Source organism: Sceloporus undulatus, chromosome 2 (genome assembly GCF_019175285.1).
Source record: "Sceloporus undulatus isolate JIND9_A2432 ecotype Alabama chromosome 2, SceUnd_v1.1, whole genome shotgun sequence".
Taxonomy (NCBI): domain Eukaryota; kingdom Metazoa; phylum Chordata; class Lepidosauria; order Squamata; family Phrynosomatidae; genus Sceloporus; species Sceloporus undulatus.
In genome coordinates this window covers 50,573,545-50,592,866 of record NC_056523.1, presented here as the reverse complement: position 1 = coordinate 50,592,866, position 19,322 = coordinate 50,573,545, and the positions used below count along the sequence as shown (strand labels likewise).

The window sequence follows — 19,322 nt, the reverse complement described above, 5'->3', positions numbered from 1 at the left end:
TTCACTTGCTCCAGAGACTAGGACCTGGAACAATGGATGCAAGCTACAAGAAAAGAGATTCCACCTCAACATTAGGAAGAACTTCCTGACAGTAAGAGCTGTCCAACAGTGGAACACACTCCCTTGGAGTGTAGTGGAATCTCCTTCCTTGGAGGTTTTTAAACAGAGGCTAGATGGCCATCTGTCTGGGATGATTTGATTTGGATTTCCTGCATGGCAGGGGGTTGGACTAGATGGCCCTTGCGGTCTCTTCCAATCTATGATTCTATCATTCTATGATTCTATGACCATGTGACTGCCCCCATATTGAAACTGCTTCAGCAGGGACTTACTGCATGTGCATCAACAGTGGAAAAGCAACACGATTGGGAGAAATTGATGGGTTTTGACCATCAATAAGAAGAAGCATTCCAGCAACTGATAGATCATGGTGATCTGGACTTCTTTTCAAGCCTAGTGTGATAAAGTCCTCAGTTCTTCTACTGTGGCTGATAGTATGGAAAGTATTGAAAGTACTGAAAGCTGTCAAGAGGTGCAGAAGAACCAACAGGGACCAGTGTAGGTAATCTAAGGCAACCTAAGCTGACTCTGTCCCATAGCCAGACATGAAACAAGATGGAAATGGGTCAAAATAATCCCTTACACCCAGGAACCCCTGGAGCTGGTGATGGCGTGGAATAATGTTTCTTTCCTGATAATGCTTTTTTCCAGATTAGATGTAGTTAAAATGTCTAGTTGATCAGTTTTGTTGGACTGCTACAGTTTAATTGACTGCATTTGGAAAGAAGCATTATACCTTTACACAATTACAGCTAGACACAAATCTATATACATTTTTTCTCCTCTCCATGGTCTTCAGGGCAAATGTAATTTCATAGGCATGATTCAATAGCAAAGCTACTGGTGGTAGGAAGATTTTCACTGTGCTCAGTGTCCTTGGTTTCACATTTCTGTCCTTAGATAAGCAGCAGCCATTAGCTATCCTGTATGCTGCAAATAAAGTGTGATGTAAGAAATAAGCTTATTATTTGACTGGCAGCAGTGCCCTCCCTTTTAGTTTAAAAGAGTGCATTTAAACAAAATAAGATCTTAATCTCCATTTACCCATAAAACACTTTGTATTGAAAAAGATTTTTTAAATGTCCTGTCAGGCGGTGTATTGTTTATATTATGTAATCCCTGTCAACACCTTAATCGATTGATCAATCAATCAGTCAATCAGTAGCAAGGTTGGAAGCCTGATAATGTATCTTGCTCCTGCATTATCTGTGCAAGAAATATTGGCTCTCTTGCAAGATGAGGATTAGGATTGCAAATGGAGTTGTTCTCACACTGACATGATTATAAACCTGAACGGGACCTTTTCTCCAGCATAATCAGATTGCTGGATTAATTTGTGGTGCAATTCTATGTGTTTTTATTTAAAAATAAATTTCATTGATTTCAGTGAAGCTTACTTTAAAATGAATGGGTGCACAATTGCAGCTTTACAGAATAGTCCTGTAAATGCCTGCTCAGAATCAAGCCTGCTGCCATGCTGCAGAATTAAAGCAGCTTGACACTGCTTTAATTGCTATGGCTCAATGATGTGGAATTCTGGGATTTGTAGCTTTTGTAGCACCAGAGCTTTCTGACAGCGAAGGCTAAATATCTCACAAAACTACAAATCCGAGAATTCCATAGCTTTGAGCCCTGGCACTTAAAGTGGAGTTAAACTGCTTTAATTTTGCAGTGTGGATGCAGCTCAAGTCTCATGGATTCAGTAAGCTTTACTCCTAGATAAGTGTTTGCAGGATTCAACCATGTGGGAGCTACAGAAAGGGTCTTGGGATGCATCTACACTGTAGAAATAATGCTGTCTGACACCATTTTAACAGTCATGTCTCCACCTTACAAAATCCTGGGAGCTGTAGTTTTGTGAAGCACCAGCACTCTTTGGAAGAAAAGGCTGGCAAATAATGCAATTTAACTGCTGTAGCGTCATCCTATCGAATCTTGGGACTTGTAGTTTTACAAGGTCTACAGTGTTAAAAAAAAGCCAATGGAAAACAATACATGGAAGAACTATCTTAAAGAGATTAAAGGATGACAGATATATTCAAAGAAGAACTTTTTGAAGATGAACCCACAATTTTAGAAAGTGAAGCTGCACTCAAGGGAATTGGGAAAAATAAATCACCAGGAACTGATGGCATAGCAATATAGCTATTTAAACCTACAGAGATAAAATCCACTCAAATTCTAACTAAAATCTGCCAACAAATATGGAAAACAAACTAGTGGCCCACAGGCTGGAAATGCTCAATATGCATTCCAATTTCCCAAAAAGGGGACACCAGGGATTACAGTAATCACAAAGCCATTATATTAATCTCCAGTGCAAGCAAAACGATACTCAAAATTCTACAACAAAGATTTTTACCATCTATGGAATGAGAAATGCCAGATATTCAAGCTGCGTTCAGAAAAGAAAGAGGCACAAGGGACCATATTGCAAACATATATTAGATAATGGAGTGCACCAAAGAATTTTTTTTAAAAAAAAATCAAACTGTGCCTTATAGATTGTAGCAAAGCTTTTGATTCTGTATGTCATGAAAAACTATGGATCACTCTTAAAGAATGAGAGTACCACAACAATCTTTATTGTCCTGGTGTGTAGCTTATACACAGGACAAGAGGCCACTGTCAAGTCAGAATACAGAGAATATTTTGTCATTGGCAAGGGGGCCAGGCAAGGCTGCATTTTATCACCCTGTTTGGTTTATCCACTAAACGTTTCATACAAAAAGATGGATTAGACTTGGAAGAAAGAGAAGTAAAAACTGGAGGAAGAAACACCAAGAGATTTAGATGACATCATTCTACTCACAGAACAATAGCAAAGACTTGGAATGAAAGAAAGGCAGGGAAGCAATTACAAAGGTAGGGTTACGGTTTATTTATTTTTTACTGGCACAATTGTATTTACAAAGTTCAATAAAACTGAATTTTTCACTGTGTTTCTTTTCTGGCAATTATTATTCATTTCATCTCATGATCATTATGGAAAATAATTTTGTTGTAGGGAGGAGTGGAGTGTTAAAAACTGATCTGCACCAATTTTCATCTCGTACTAGGTATGCCACTGTTCAGCCTTTCAAAAAGGAACCAGATCTCCTCATACAAGCCTGATGAGCAAATCAAACTCTTCAGGGGAAGTCTTTCTCCTGGTCCTATGACAGGATTATGTCAAGCGGAAGTATAGAAGAAACACCTTTCTCAGTGGCCATTGCCACCCTCTAGAACTCCCTAACAAAGGATGCTGGGCTTGCTTCATCCATCTTGTCTTTCTGCAATTACCTTTTCATCCTGGAAGGACCTTGACAACTGATCTTACTTGTTGCAGAAGAGAATTTTATGGATAGATGCCGTATTCTCCTCCTTCTTCTTTGTCTTCATCTTCTTTGTCTTGTTGTTAAAAAACTTATTGCTGTGTTTTAAATTGTTTTGAAAGGTTTTGTTTTGTTTTTGCTTCATTTATTCACTTTATATAAAATCAACTCGTTTGAGCTATGGTGCTGGAGAACAGTGCTGAGGATACCGTGGACAGCTAAAAAGACAAACAAATGGATCCTAGAACAGATCAGACCAAACATCTCCCTGGAAGCAAAGATAATGTCTGTTGTACTTTGACCACATCATGAGAAGGTGTGACTCACTCATTAGAAAATACAATAATGCTAAGAAAGGTTGAAGACAGTAGAAAGAAAGGAAGACTGCATGTCAGATAGCTGGACACAATCAAGGAGGTCATGGGCCTGAATTGACAAGACTTAAACAGAGCAGTGGATGATTGGGGGCTGGGAGATGTCTCACCCACAGGGTCACCATCAATTGGAGCTTGCTCAAGGACAGTTAACAACAAATTTGTACTAATTCAAGAGAAGTCAAAGGCTTTCATGGCCAGCATCCATAGTTTTTGTGGGTTTTTCGGGCTATGTGGCCATATTGTAGAAGAGTTTATTCCTGACGTTTCACCAGCATCTGTGGTTGGCATCTTCTGAAGATGCCAGCCACAGATGCTGACGAAACGTCAAGAATAAACTCTTCTACATCATGGCCACATAGCCCGAAAAACCCACAAAAAACTAATTCAAGAGACTTTATCAAACCAGGGTCTTAAGGTGCTACAATCTCATTAGTCTAGCAAATGCAAAATTACTGGACTGGGGACAATTACTATCACACAGCTCTTCAAAAGTGTGATGCTGCTGCTTCTGTTCCAGCCTCTGCCTTCCTCACACTCCTTGCGTCCCTGCCCTAATCCCTTCCCAGCAGGCTTTTTGCTCTGTGTTTATTTTCATTTTCATTTATTTTTAGTGCAATTGCATGATCACTGCAATCTATAAGGTAAAAAAGAAAATGAAAAGATATTGAAAAAAAGAAAAGAACAATAACAGACGGGGGAGAGGGAGGGGGCAGAATTGTGCCCACTCAGACCATATGACTGCCAGTGTATCAGAACTGCTTTAAAGGAACTTATCACACTCATTCAGCAGTGAAAAAGCAGTGTGATTGCAGGGCATTGATGAGTTTTGCCCATCCATAAAAAGTCCAGCAGCAGATGAACACCAGACCAGCTACTGAAAAGACATAGCATTGTGTGACAGATACTGCTATCCTGTTCTTTTTCCACCTTTTAAGCCCGGTGTGATAAAGTCCATTGTAAATTGTGGCAGCCCTTCTTGTGGATGATTCCTGTTTGTGACAGAAAAATACAATATAAATCGAAACTCAATAAAGTATAGCACAGCTCTCTTAAACATTTGGCGTTCTAGTTCCAACCTTTTCATTATACAGCTCCCAATTAGATATGCCTCTTGTTGCTTTCCTTTAGCGTCTCCTCCCACTTTCCTTTCAAACTCCAGATTTGTTTTGTGTTGCCCTGCAAGGTTTTGCCCTTTGGTCTGCAATGCTGCCTTGAGAGGCTGCCTGCTTCACCCAGGAACATAGTCTAATCTCTCTTTTTTGGCAGCTGCCACAGTCAGATGCCTGACCCTCACATGGAGGCTGAGTCCTTGTAATATGGGATTATACCCAGCCAGCTCACGTGCTCCCAGGAGCTGGAGACACATTGGCAGAAGAAACACAGACAGTTGCTGGGAGGCAAGTGCTGAGGGCAGAACAGCACTAACCTTTTACTCCTTGCAAATAGCCTTTCTTGTGTTAGATTTTAAAAGCTGATCTCCTCCCCCCCCCCCCGACTGTTTTCAACCATGCATTATCTCTATTAATATGCCTTATGCTGCTTTGTGCGCACTGAGATAAATGAAATAGTTGCTGTAGTTCATAAAGAATAACACACACACACACACCAGCCCAGCTTATCCATCTTATAACTTTCCTTGCCTGTATCACTCAGGGCTTCCAGTAATCAGGGCCTGGCACTCAGTTTCAGGATCTGAACTATCTCGCCCAGCCCTCAATGGAAGGGGGAAGAATCTCAAGGTGGGGGCACTTCCTTGAAAAGTATGTATTTGTACACACATTTATACATACTCATTTGTTAGAGTTTGTTTGTTTGTTTGTTTGTTTGTAAAAAATGAATGATACACTTTCAGCAACTGTCGTTGATATGTAATGTATCTAGGGTTGCCATCCCTGAGGGCCTCCAAACTGGGAAAAATGTAGGACATGGTTTTAAAATGTAGGACCTTTTTTTATTTCCTTGATAGGAAATTAAAAAAAAAGGTCCTACATTTTAAAACCTTGTCCAAGGCCTCCCTGGGGCCTGGGAGACAGCGTCCCCCAAGCCCCAGGGAAGGCTTGGAGGACGCCGCTTTCAAGGCCTCCCTGGGGCCTGGAAGACAGCGTCCCCCAAGCAGCAGCCAAGGAGAAAGGGGGGAGGAGGAGAAAAAGGAAAGGGAAGGAGAAAGAAGAAAAGGAGGAGAAAGAAGAATAGGGAACAATATAAAAAGAAGAGGAGGAGGAGGAAGAGGGGTAGAACAGAAAAAGGGAAGAAAAGAAGAGAGGAGGGGAGAGAAGAAGAGAAGGAGGGGAAGAAAACAAGAGGAGGAGGAGGAGGAAAAAAGAAGAAAGAAGAGAAGAAAAAATAGGGGAGGGGAGGAGAGAGATAGCTTGCGGCAAGGCTCTTTGCTGCCCTCGGCCCGCGCCAGGGACCAGGGGACACTCCTCTTTGCTGGCCAATGGGGAGAGTGGAGCTGGAACAGCCCTGCCTCCTGCTAGCAGTCACAGGCTCCTGCAGCAGGGGAGGGCTGTCCAGCCATTGGCCAGCCAGCCTGAAGGGCAGGAGCTCCTGCAAGAGCACGCAGGGCCAGGGCAAAGCGAGGAAGGCAGCGAAAAGGCTGCAGCAGCAGCCGCAGCAGCAATGGCGGCGGCGGCTGCAGAACAGCCGTGGTTGTTGCGGCGGTGACAACCAGCTCAACCCAGGGCAAAGAGCCAAACCGTGCCATGACCATGCCAAGTGGCCAAAAATTGGGTTGGTCACGGCCCCAGGGGGGTTATGGCAACCCTAAATGTATCATGCTCAATGACATCACTAGGCCCCCATCCCATGTAATGTCACCAGGGACCATTCTTTGGTCACAGGTTTTGGTCATGAAATCTCAAGGCTGGAGATGGAACTAAATGTGGCAACTCTAAGACTACTGTTCCCATTCTCACGTATATAATAAGGAAAAAGCTGTAATGGTTCCAGGTTCCAGGATATATATTCTGGATGAAGGCTACCCTGTAGTTGTTAGAACTGTCACTAGTGCAACAGCATCCCATTCATTGTGATTTCAGGACCAAGACTGTAAACTCGGGATGAAACCTTGTAATGTCACAGCTGTGGGTACCATGTGAGAATGGGTAGATTTGGGTGCCAAGGCTTTGAAATAATCTCACATAGAAAAAGTCTAATCTTCCCCTCCAGTAGTGCCACTCTCCTTGAGATATTCCTAATTGGCTAGGGAAGCAGGGTAGCTCCTGAATTCAGACAGTACTCTAAGACTGGAAATCTTTCCAGTGAGTACACATTATGCTTCCCTTCTTTCACACACAAATTCATATATTTATGCAGTGCTTGGTGCTGTTTACCTAAGACTGAGAGACTTGTTTTCTAGATGGGTGAGCAAGTATGCAGCTGTGTGCTTCATTGCTGAACTGTGGTGAGTGTTTCACTTGGTGCCTCTCTTTTCACTGGTTGGACTTTAATAATTTTATGAGAGAAATAGAGATGTTTGTTCAAGAAAGGGAAATTGGTAGGCATGTGGGGGAAACACCAGTGAAGAAATCCTACTGAGAAACACAAGTAGCATAATGCATCCTGGGATTTTGAGAGAAAGCCATTAGCTGAACATGTTTAAGGGAAAGGAGATCATAGTACAGTGGACTCTTTGTATACATGGGGGATCCATTTTGGACCCCCCCCCCTTCCCCATGGCAAAAAATGCAGGATCTTAAGTCTTGTCCGTTTCAATTGCTGCACACTCCTTCATGCGGCGCAGCACATGCACCATTGTAACACCCAGGGCTTGCCATCTGCATGAGCTTACAGCTGCGGAAGCCAAGCTTGCATATGGGGCAGATATGCTGTATCCAGTGATACTGTGTGTGGAGATGTAGTTTGTCACACATTTGAAAAACACAAGCAGGACCATAATGGCAGCTTGGGACTTTTGTCCCATTTCTACTATGAAAGCACATTTATTTCTCTATGTCATATGGAATTTGCACAAATGGGGTTAACCAATTCACCTTTTCATGCTGATGAAGTAGACAGTGGGGTTTATATAGGCTTCTGGAGAAGGCATCAAAGATAGGTCTGTAGTTATGATTTCCACAAATATCACAAACAATTGGTTGGTTTCCTTGGGGTGAGGCTGGGAGTCTGGAAACACTGTAGGCCCATTCAAATAGTTTGTGGCTGCCTGGAAACAGCAGTCTGAAAATAGAACATTGTGGAATGGGGAACAGAATGTTGTGGGATTGTAAAACCAAAGAGTTCTGTTGACTTAAAGGGTTTTTTTGGTGGTTTTTTTATCGTTGCCAACATTTCTGGTGTGGCAAGACTTAAAAAAAAAACTTTCTCCAGAATTAAGTTCAGTACCAACACCACTGATGATGACATTTGTGTTGGTTAATGTTATCGCTAGATATTTGTACTGTAGTTATATCAGCAGAAAATAATCTGCTTCAGATTCTTTTCTACATTTTCTCTAAAGTAGCTACCTGTGCCAAGAAAGGGGGAAAACATGCAGAAGGTTTCCAGTTATCTGAAGATGTGATGAGTGGCCTTACCACCTTGATAAGAAAAGTAGGGCAGGGGAGCTTGCAGCAACTGTTTTTCTTCTTCATAACAGAAAAAAAATGAAAGGGGAAACAAAAAGCCTACTACAGCATTTTGACTCGCAAGGTTTGAATTCCCACTCAGCCATGGAAACCCACTGGATGTCCTTGGCCAAGTCACACACTCTCAACTTCAGATGAAAGCAATTACAACCCCCCTCAAAAGAAATCTTCCCAAGATACCTCTGCGATATTCTCACCTTAGAGTTGCCATAACCCTAAGAGAAAACTTGAACATATAACAATAACAAAACCCTATGACATATGGTTTGTGTAGCACAACCAATGTGTAACTCTGTATGTGGACATTTATGCTGCCCTTGGTAGCCAAATGGAACTGATTTGTTCACATGGGACCAAGAGAACTATTTGCTTATTTAGGACTATTAGAGACAATATCTAGAGAAGGTATGGTGACCAGATAGCAAGTGAAGGCAGTAGTCCTCGCCACCAAATCAATTCTAGAAAGACACGGAAGACGTGATGAAGTTGTATCTGACAATGAGCCACAGTCTGCAACATTCATGGGGGGTGGGTGGGTGGGTAAATGCACACTCAAAACCACAAATACCAGTCAAATGGGCTATTAAAGAAATATGTACAGTTGGTGGAAAACAGAAGTTTAATTGGAAAGCTTATGAACCATGTATGGTTGCATCTATACTGCAGAATTAATGCTGTTTGATACTACTTAAACTGCCATGGCTAAATGCTATGGAATTCTGGGATTTGTAATTTTGTGAGATATTTAGCTTTCTCTTTTGCACTAAGTGAAGTACCTGACATTTCTCCGTGTTAAATTTCATTTTGTTAGCTTTGGCTCAGCTTCCTAGTCTATTCGGGTCATTTTGAATTTTGATCCTGTCCTCTGGAGTATTAACTATTCCTCCTAATTTGGTGTCATCTGCAAATTTGATAAGTATGCCCTCAATTTTGTCCTCCAAGTCATTGATAAAAATGTTGAATAGCCCTGGCCCCAGGACAGAGCCCTGTGGGACCCCACTGGTCACTTCTCTCCAGGATGAAAGGGAGCCATTGTTGAGCACCCTTTACAAAAATGTCCAAATTGTGGTGACCTTAAAGAGACTCTTTCATGGGGTTTTCTTGGCAAATTTTTCTCAGAGCAGGTTTGTTTTTGCCTTTATCTGAAGCTGAGAGAGTGTGACCTGCCCAAGGTCGCCCAGTGAGTTTCTGTGTTTAGATGCATGTAAAAACAGGAATCCAGCCTGGAATCAAGAATGACAAAGTGATTTGAGTGTTGGACTAGGACACTGGGGAACCAGGGTTCGGATCCTGGCTCAACCCTGTAAACCCACTGGGTGACCTTGGACAAGTTACACTCTCTCAGCCTCAGAGGATGGCAATGAAAAACCTTTCTGATGAAATTTGCCAAGAAAACCGCATCATAGGTTTGCCTTAAGGTTGCTTTAAGTCAGAAATGACTTGAAGGCACACAACAAGAGCAAACTGGTGAATTCAGCCAGTTGTCCAAGAGCAGTTGTAAGAGGTCTGCTACTTCTTCTTCATCATAAACAATGAATTTCTCCCAAATTGCAATGCCATGAATTTTTTTCCCTTCTTCTAACTTTTCTAGACTAAAAAGAGCAGTTGCTCTCAAGTGGACAGACACAATAGCGTTCTTAAATCCATATTATTGATATAGTAATTTATGGGCTATAACAATGTCAGTCAGAGAACACATTTGAGTTAGATTGGACCAGAGCTGATAGATGACTGAGAACAGAAAGTGGCAGAGTAACACCGATGCAATCTACTAACAGAGTGCTGTGGAAGTGAGTGTCATTGTGCTGGAATGAAGTGAGCGTCAATGTGGAAATCAGACCAAATGAATCCCACAAAATACAGTGAATCCTTGTTATACGCTGGGGTTTGGTTCCAAGATCCCCCGTGTATAACAAAATCCGTGTATGCTCAAGTCCCATTAAGTATAATGACATAGCAAAATGGTGTCCCTAATAAAAAATGGAACATCAAGGTAAATTTATACTTTTTTGGAACATTTTCAAACCGTGTATGCTTAAATCCGTGTATAACAAATCCGTGTATAAGAAGGGCCGACTGTATAATGGCTCACAGACAAGAGCGTAGGAATATTTTCAGTTCTGCGATGGCTGTTGGGAGGAAACACATTATTATGTGCTTCCTCCCCCTGCATTTCTGTGATTTGCAAAAATTCAGGGGCAGTGCTGGAGACTTTCATTTTCTTTGAATTAGAGAGCCCTGGCAAGAGCATTCTTGTCATATTTCTGCTTTGTACAAACACAGGGACAGAATATTAAAAGGAAATAGGTCCTCTTTTGGCAAGCAACAAATCTGCTGATGTGGCATTAGATATGTTATATTTATTCATATATTTATTTATTTCATTTGAATGCTGCTTTTCTCCCAGAAGGGACCCACAGAGTCAAAAACTGTAAACTGCAGAGTCAAAAATAATAGCTGTAGTCCATAGAATCATAGGATTGATCATTCTAGAAATTTATAGTCTCCTTTGCATCTTTCTGACTTCCTCAACTACCTTGAAGTGAAAATTACACGCCTAATGCTATGAAAAGGCTTTTTTTTTTTTTTTTGGCCACAAAGATCATGAATAAGACAGAAATAAATTGTTGTTATGTGCCTTCAAGTCATTTCTGACTTATGACTTATTTGCAACTCAATTAGGTAATAACTTTCATAGGATCATAGAGTTGTAAAAGACCACTAAGCCCATGCAGTCCAACATCTTCTTCTTCTTCTTCTGTGCCTTCAAGTCGTTTCCGACTTTTGGCATCCCTAAGACAAACCTATCCTGGGTTTTTTTGGCAAGATTTGTTCAGAGGAGGTTTGCCATTGCCTTCCCCTGAGGCTGAGAGCCTGTGACTTGGTCAAGATCACCCAGTGGGTTTTTCTTGAGAGTATTCCTTTCCACTGCTGCAACAGGTGGTTATCCTCACTACTTAAGTTGTATATTTATACAGTTCCTTGGTGAAAGCTGCTATACTGTTCCAAACAGTTTGAGCATGCTGCTATGTTGGCATAGGCATTTTATTTATAAGTCTATGACCTTCAGTATGATTTATTTTGAGAGCCAGTTAACTCAGCTGTGGGGAGAAGGGAGGAAGGGGCAAGATCTTCCCTTGCCCATAGGGTCAGGCAAAAGCAAACTGCTGCAGTCTCTCCTAGCTTGTCCATTCTTCCTTATGAGTAACTTTTGCGACTCTGGAGACCTGGATTCAAAATCCAAGCACTCCTGAGTCAAGATGGCAAAAGTTACTCATAAGGAAGAACGGACAAGCTAGGAGAAACTGTAGCAGTTTGTTTTTGCCTGACCCTATGGGCAAGGGAAGATCTTGCCCCTTCCTCCTTCTCCCCACAGCAGAGTTAACTGAGTGCAATCTACAATAAAACGGAAGGCTTTCATGGCCAGCATCCATAGTTTTTTTTTTGTGTGTTTTTTTTTGGGCTATGCAGCCTAGAAGTGTTCTAGAAGAGTTTATTCCTGATGTTTTGACACCATCTGTGGCTGGCATCCTCTCTGAAGATGCCAGCCACAGATGCTGGTGAAGCGTCAGGAATGAACTCTTCTAGAACTCTTCTAGGCCTCATAGCCTGAAAAACCCACAAAAAACGGAATGCAATCTACTTTTGCATTTTGACCTCAATTTGTAGCAACTGAAGTAAGCCGAGGACCATGGGAAAGGAGGAGAGAGAAACCGGGGCATTTTAGACTGGGGGCATTTTAAAATAATGGATAACAGAGGATTAATTGGGACTTCCCCTGTCAGTTCAGGACATCTGGAAGGTATGTGATTCCAGTATGGCAACTAATCTCCAATACCCTTTTTCTAGAGACGCTGCAATGTTGTAGCAGGCTGCTTGTAGAATTATGTATATCGTTCTTCTTCTTCTTGGCTTTACTTCGCGAACGAAGATTCAGGAAGGACTCATCCGTGCTTTCTACAAGCGCGTTGATGATGTTGGATGTATCCTTTGAGCCTGTGCAACGGATTTTTCTGGTGGAGCGCAGCGTGCACAGAACTGGCCTCACCCTTTAAACCAGAGGTTCGACTGCTGAGGCCTTGGCAAGCCTGGATGGTGGCAGCGAGGTCCTCAGGTCGTAGGTTTGATTAGAGTTTCCTTCTCTTAGATGGTTGACCTTACAGGGTTAGATGAGCACCATCTGCCCGGGTTTGGGATTAGAGTTTTCCTTCTCCTAGGATGGTTGCCATAAGGCTAGAGAGACCATCCTGCCCTTTGGCACTCTTGGTCAGACCCTTCAGTTGTGACCTGTCTGGCATGGGAGGCCCTACCGGTGGCTATTATACCACCACCAGCATAGCTCACAATTTCATTAGGGTATACAAGCCTCTCCCCCACACAGTCAGAGCATAGTTGGAGGGGAATAGGAATGTATATCAGCAAACGTTCTTTTTTGCCATTACCTATGCATTCCAATTATGGCAAATAGCTCATATGGTAAGCCAGAAGGCTTTGCTAGTTGTTTTGGAAATAATTAAGCCTGATGTTTAAATCTTCTTTTCCCCTTTTTTGTTTGGAACCAAATTTTATCAATGAAATACTTAAGAGTGTATCTATACTGTCGAACTAATCCAGCCTGACACTATTTTAACTGCCATCGCTCTCTCCTACCGAATCATGGGGATTGGTAGTTTTGTGAAGCACCATCACTTTTGGGCAGAGAGGGTTAAAGAGCTTGTAAAACTACAAATCCCAGGAGTCCACTGGATGGAGCGACAGCTCTTAAAGTGGTGTCAAACTGCGCTGTTTCCACAGTGTCGATGCATCCTTAGCCACGCAAATGTGAGCAGCCAGGCTTGGGTAGGATAATGAAATCTCAAGAGTTGGAAGGGAAAGATAGGTTTTATCAGTCCAACAGCTTTCAGAGGTAAGAGTGAATTCTGTGAAGGTTCCTTTTTTACCGGTTTTACCAAAATGAGGGGTCACTTCGGAAACACGGCTGAAGCACCTCACAAGGAGCTCCCATAGAAATCAATGGCATCTGATAACACATTCATTTTACGACATAAAACTGTATCACTGGAAGTGCATTCAGGTCGGAAATGAGCCGGAACTGGGCCAGAAAACCACCCAAAAGCTCTGTGTGATATACTCCATAGACATCCTTGCAGTGAGCAATGTCCACTTCCAATTATTCCTGTAATTTTTATTTGAACTCTGTATATGCTCTGATTCTAGTTTCTCTATACTTCAGGCCTTTGGGTCACTAATCCTCATATCTAGGTCACAGTATTACAGAGCTGGAAGGGATCCCAAGGGCCATCTAATCTAACATCTGCCAGGGCAGGAATCCAATGTAAAGCATTTCTGAGAATTGGCCATCCAACCCCCGCACTTTCCATTGAGGGAGTGACTACCACTCTCCAAGGCAGTCCTCCAAGTGATTTAAGTGTGCATAATATAGGCAGAAGAAGAATGTATTGTACATTAATTTGTTATGCGTAAGCCTTTAGTTCCTGAAAAATATCAAACATCCTTTTTGATTCTGTAATTATAGTGATAGCCTGATCAATTATCAGAGAAAAAGTTTTTCACTGGGACAGTTCTCAGCCAAAGTATGACAGAAGCAAAGGGAAAATGTTCAAATGATATAGAAGCTTCATATTAACAAGGAACACAAATATAGAGGTCCCTTTTTCCTTTTTTTGAATTCTTTGTGTATTTTCTTTCGTTTTTACTTAGAATATGTGGGACTTCTCCCAGAAAGAGGGAAATACACTACATCTTTTATTGTTGGTTAACTAGACAAGGGAAGAGGTCTGCACTTTCCCCAAACCTTTGCTTCTTCATCAGCTACGTAGTTATGGGAGAGGTGTGATTCTATCTTTCATCTTTCTGTCATATCTCCCTCTACATACCTTTTCCCCCAGTGCTAAACATTGTACACTCTTCATAAGTGAGCTGCTTCAGACTTTTGGTTAACCTTGTCTGCACATTTTCAATTTCTGGAACATCCTTTTAAGGTACAGTACTCAGGGGCTCATTCACATGACACGGTTAAAGCACAATATTTCTACTTCAATTGTCATGGCTGCATCCTGGGATCTGTAGTTTGGTCAGGCACTAAATGCCCCTTCTTCGACTGCCAATCCCAGAATTCCATAGGATGAGACCATGGCAATTAAAGTGGAATAATGTTGCTATAATTGTGCTGGGTGAATGGGCCCCAGAATACTACCGAGTATTTCAGTCATGGTTCCCTCTTGGATGTGTATAATAGCAGTATGCTTTGGTGTTTGTTTTTTAAAACCCTTTTCTAATTATGCCCATCTTGGAAGCTGCAGAAAATGTGGCCACCTCAGTATCTCCCCCCCCCCCCAAAAAAAACCCTCTAGGTTTGGTATGAGGCATATCTATACCTCACAGGAGATATTCATGTTTTGCATTTTCTTTTGAGAGTGGATGTGATCCTGTATCTTCTAGCATATCTCCACAACTTTTGCTTTTAATGTAAATAGAGTGTCGAACCATTGTGATGTGGTAGTTTGAGTGCTGGACTATGGCCTCTAGAGACCAAGGTTCGAATCTCAATTCAGCCATGAAACCCACCGGTCAAGTCGCATGTTGTCAACCTCAGCGGAAGACAGTGGCAAACCACCTCTGAACAAATCTTGCGAAGAAAACCCCACAATAGGTTCACCTTAGAGTTGCCATACGTTGCAAGTGATTTGAAGGCACACAACAGCAGCAGCAACAGACGTGGTTATATTTGGAAGTGTTATGGATAATTTTCTACTCACGCGTAGGATTTTACATATTTTTTCCTTTGCTTGACATATTAATTGTATTTATTCAATTTTGGAAAAAGTTACTCGAGTCTGTGTATTTTATTTGTTATTTTGCCATTTCTTTCAAAATGGCAAAACTGCCTCAAATGACAGTTGTTATTTTAAAATATTTTATTTTGTGCTTTCATTGTTTTGTAAAAAGGTACTTGCAAGTATCGGTAGGTGAAATTACTAACTTGCCTCCCATTTTTAAGCCCTTGGTGGTGTTGGTGTTTGCTGCCCTTGAATCGTCCCTGACTCATGGCAACCCTGTGGGGGAGACATCTCCAAGCCCCCCTGTCCTCAATGTCTCATGCTCAGGTCCTGCCGGTTTATGGCTGCAGATGTGTTACACAAAAGCTTGTTGTGACAGTGACAAAGTGGCACCACCCCAAACCTCTTTATTTTCTTTTTAAAACCCTTTTACTCCTTTGCCACCTTTTGTCACAGCTGCCACCCATCTGTGACGAAGACCTATTTCCCCTCAAAACTACTCTAGGCCGCTTAATACCAAAATATTTTCCTCAATGTTGGTAGCGTATAACTGTATCTTTGAAAGCACTCCAAACAGTCATTTATTGAAACGTTATACAGTAAGTTTATTTGCAGGTTAACTTAAATACAGTATCACTTGTTGTGTGGGATGTTGTTCACATTTGATACGCTATTAGTCTACTTTATTTGTTACACTGTGTTAAGTTTGTGGTTTCTTGTCCTCATATTTGTTTGTTACAGTAACCCAAAACCATTCAAAAATCTTTATTATGATCTTGTTTCTTACACCTTTATTAACTGTTTGTGCTTCACTTTTCACTGTCTACTATTCTCCTCAGAAACTGACACTTCACTTCCGCAGGACACTTAATGGAGTTTATCACATTATTGAGACCCCACGAGATAACAGGAGTTAAACATGATTTAAAGCAAAGAAAATCTGGAAATCCCCGAAGTTTATCACACAACATCGCAGTTAACGTGAAATAATGTGAAGTTAAACCGCAGTTAAAGTGGAGAAAAAGGGCAGCTTTTTACCTTCGGAACATCCTGAAAGTAAAATGCTGCTGCTTTCCTCTGCTTTAACTGTGTCTTAAGTTCACATTATTTCATTTTAGAAGCAATTTGGTGTGATAAACTCCCCTAATTTGCAAGTTTTGTTTAAATTTGAATGTACTTTAAATCACATTTAACTCCCATTTTTCCGCGGGAACTCACTAGTTGGGTGCTTTTAAAAACTCCTCAGGTTGTACTAAAACTGCAACTTTTTGTCCCTAACCAACTAACTAGCAACACCGTCAACAACAACTACCACTATATCCTCTCTCCTACTCTATTTATACATATTCCTAACTCCACTGTCATTGGCTGACACTTGACTCATCCTGATTGGATGTTGCCAGGGCTTCTCTCTGCCTGCACAAATCTGCCTTATCTCCATACTTATGCTACAAGAAGCTTGCTAGTTTTTAAGGTTCTGAGCCAGTCCTAAAGTGGGACCCAAGTAAAAACAGTAAACTTACAATGTTTACAATAAAATTTAAAAACAATTAAAATCACCCAATAAAACATTAAAAAACAGCCAATACAAAATAAAACATTTCCAGTAAAGAAGCTCTCCTACTTATACATTTAAAGCCTGCTTAAACCAAAATGTCTTTATTTTTTGGTAGGTTTTTGGGCTATGTGGCCATGTTCTAGAAGAGTTAAGAATAAACTCTTCTAGAACATGGCAACATAGCCTGAAAGACTCACAAAAAAACCTATGGATGCTGGCCATGAAAGCCTTTGACTTCACGTTAAAAATGTCTTTGCCTGTTGGTGAAAGGAAAGGAAGCCAGAGGGTGGGGGCAGCCACTGAGAAGGGTCAGTCTCATGTCCTTGCCAAGCACTTCTGAAAATCTTGCCATTTCTTGCAGATTCGTATGAGGAGATACATGAAAACTTTCAGATAGTCTGGACTTAAGCTGAATAGAGCTTTATAGGTCAAGCCCAGCACTTTGAATTGTGCCAAAAACAAACCGGTAGCCAGTGCCACTGGATTTTGTGCAACAGTCATATTTGAGAAACCATGAAAGAGCATCAAATCATTACTTATTAAGCTTCTTGTTATTACATTTTAAGTGCCAGGGATGAGGAGAAATGTTTATGGGATTTTCTGCCTTCAGGACCAAGTTAACTTAGCTGGTTTTTGACATTATACCCTTAGGACTGCTTGGGTGTGTATATGGGGTGTGTGGTGCCTTTCATTGTAAAAACTTTTGGTCTGGCCTTGTTGAGAAATTATGGGACTCCTTGCTGTTTTTATTATATAAGGATAGGGAAGAAACAGCCAGAAGAGTGCAGCTACAGAAAGCATGCAGACTATTCAGACCAACATTTAGCACCTTAAACATGAAGCTAAGGAAGCTTAGACTAGACAAAGGTTTGAGCTATAGAGTTAAAAGTTGCCAGAAGTGAGAATTATTTTTTATTTCCTTTCCAAGCTCCACATGACAACTCATTGCAAGTAGAGAAAAACAGAGGTGATGTCCCACTTTGTAGAAACAGAAAGGAATGATGTCAGATTCCAAGGTCCAATTTGCTTTAGGACACCTGTGTCATAAACAGCCTTAAAACCAACAGTGAAAGGTGAGTTCAGTTTGCAGTTTGTTTTATATCCCTGGTGTGGTTGGTCTCAATGTGCTGATTTGCCCTAGACCTGCATGCCATCTCTTCCCTGCTAACAGAGGTTAAGTACATTGTGCTATGTGACAACAGCTTCAAAGTGTTCTCACTTTTCATCTAAAATATTTCAGGGTAAGATGATATGAGCTTAACAGTGACTGGTTGTTCTGCTTCAGACAGTAGGAGCTGACTCTGTGGACTCAAATTACAAGAAAGAAGACTCTGCCAAAACAGCAGGAAGAAGAAGGATTTCCTGAGGATAAGAGATGTTCAACAGTCGAATAGACTATCTTGAAGATGGTGAACTTTCATTCATTGGAGACTTGTATAACAGTATATCCCACCTGTCAGGGATGCTTAAGCTGTGGATTCCTGCAGTGACAGAGGGTCGGACTGGATGATCTTTGTGTAGGAATGTAAAAACACTTTGTAATGTCTTATCCTCAGTTAGAAAGGTTGTCTCCACACATGGAGTATTAGACAGTATGTGTAGGTGTGCCTTCACGTCACCTGTCAACTTATGGCAACCTCTTGAATTTCAAAGGGTTTTCTCAAGCAAGGAATAATTAGATATAGTTTTGCCCATTCCTTCCTCTGAAATATCTCTCACCTGGTTTTCATTGGTGGTCTCCCATCCAAGTATTAATCAAGCTAATCCTGCTTAGGTTCCATGATCAGACAGGATTTGGTGCCCTTAAGGTATTTAGTCCTTGATAGATGTGTGTGTAATTTAAGCCTTTTTAAAATGTTCTTTGTTTGAAACCCAACTTGTGTTTTTTTTTACAGAAAACAGCATTTTTTGTCCAAACATACTTTTTTCTGTGCAAAGTTTTTTTTAAAAAAAATAAAATAAATGAATTTGTCTCAAAAAGGGGTCTTGAAGTTCAAAATGCAGAAGAAGTCTCATAATCTTCTGACAGGGAGAAAACTTCTGAAATCATTCCTTTTTGCATCCAAAAATGAATTAGATGAAGGTTTATATTCTATTCTCAAGGTCTCTCTCAGTTCTCTTATTCTATAAGAAGTATTCCCAGAGATAGACATATAGAAAACCAATTGAACGGTAAACGTGGAAGACAATTCTCTAAATGATTTTTTTTTAAAAAATAATCATTAAATCTCATCTTGTATTTGTACTTTTCTTTCCTTCAGGTGTAAATTGCTACTCTAGCTAAAACACAACCCAGAAAGAAATAATTATGCCACCAATATGAACATTTCAAAAATATAACTATGGCATATAATTCTGCCACAAATCACAATTTTTTTTGTTATTATTGTGTATCTTCAAGTTGTTTCTGAGTTACGTTAACCCTAAAGTGAACCTATCACAGGGTTTACTTGGCAAGATTCAGTCAGTCGTGGTTTGACCTTGCCTTTCTCTGAGGCTGAGAGTATGACTTGCCCAAAGTTATTCAGCAAATTTCCATGATCCAACTCTTAGGACACTTGGTAGGCAAGATATTACCACTCACCCTTCTTCTGATAAATCATCAGAGATAACAATGAGAATTGCCC

General features: G+C 41.0%; 1 long non-coding RNA gene across 3 annotated transcripts in view; it reads left to right on the top strand.

Moving 5' to 3' along the window:
- LOC121920222 overlaps window positions 1–19,045 on the top strand; it is a 54,620-nt gene extending 35,575 nt beyond the window's left edge. The window contains exons 1-3 of one of the 3 annotated variants that reach the window (XR_006101707.1): window positions 7,096–7,154; window positions 17,624–17,768; window positions 17,936–19,045. This is a non-coding gene — a long non-coding RNA (uncharacterized LOC121920222). Of the gene's footprint in view, window positions 1–7,095; window positions 7,155–17,623; window positions 17,769–17,935 lie in introns of those variants that run through there. The other 2 variants (XR_006101705.1, XR_006101706.1) reach the window with 2 other exon arrangements.
- Window positions 19,046–19,322: the final 277 nt, after the last annotated feature.